Source organism: Palaemon carinicauda, chromosome 11 (genome assembly GCF_036898095.1).
Source record: "Palaemon carinicauda isolate YSFRI2023 chromosome 11, ASM3689809v2, whole genome shotgun sequence".
Classification (NCBI taxonomy): Eukaryota; Metazoa; Arthropoda; class Malacostraca; order Decapoda; family Palaemonidae; genus Palaemon; species Palaemon carinicauda.
Window position 1 is genome coordinate 155,124,711 of NC_090735.1, and position 704 is coordinate 155,125,414.

Below are 704 nucleotides of genomic sequence, written 5' to 3' on the forward strand. Positions count from 1 at the left end.
AACATCTCCTACACTCATTATCACACCATACATCGTCAACAAATATCCTGATAAATATTCTCCCAAATCCCTAGCCCAAACTCTCTTACTTTAACCATATTTGGCCTGACAAAACTTTTTATATTCCTTAAAAAATTCATACCCATCCCTACTGCTATGTTCATTAAACTCGTCACACCTATGTACCTCTCTCATAACCACTGATTTACTAACTTCAACTTTATTTTCACTACTTTCTTCACTGCCTAATCCCTTCTTTTTTCTTTGTTCTTCATTTGAATATAACAAATCTAATTCAAAGCTCAAATTCCTATGTTTAACCATTCCCTTCTTACCCTTTTTCTTACCACTTTCACCCATCCATGATCATCCTCTCTCTCATCTTGACCTTTCTTCTTTTCCCTCTTCTCATTACTTTTACCTTCCTTAATAATTCTTCCTATCCCATTTTTGCTCATCCTTACTATGCCTAGTCCCCTTATCTTCAATCTCACTATATAAGTCTATTATTAATAAAACAGTAAATGTCAAGATATTAAAATATATATATTCTGCATGAAATTTAAACAATATGACTATCAATTCATTATTGCACCATTTACTTATTTTTCCTGATACCTGAATAGTTGAAAGCTAAAATGAATATTTAAAATTTAAAAATGAATGGACGAAACAATTAAATTTTAATGCATTCGGAGTTTGGT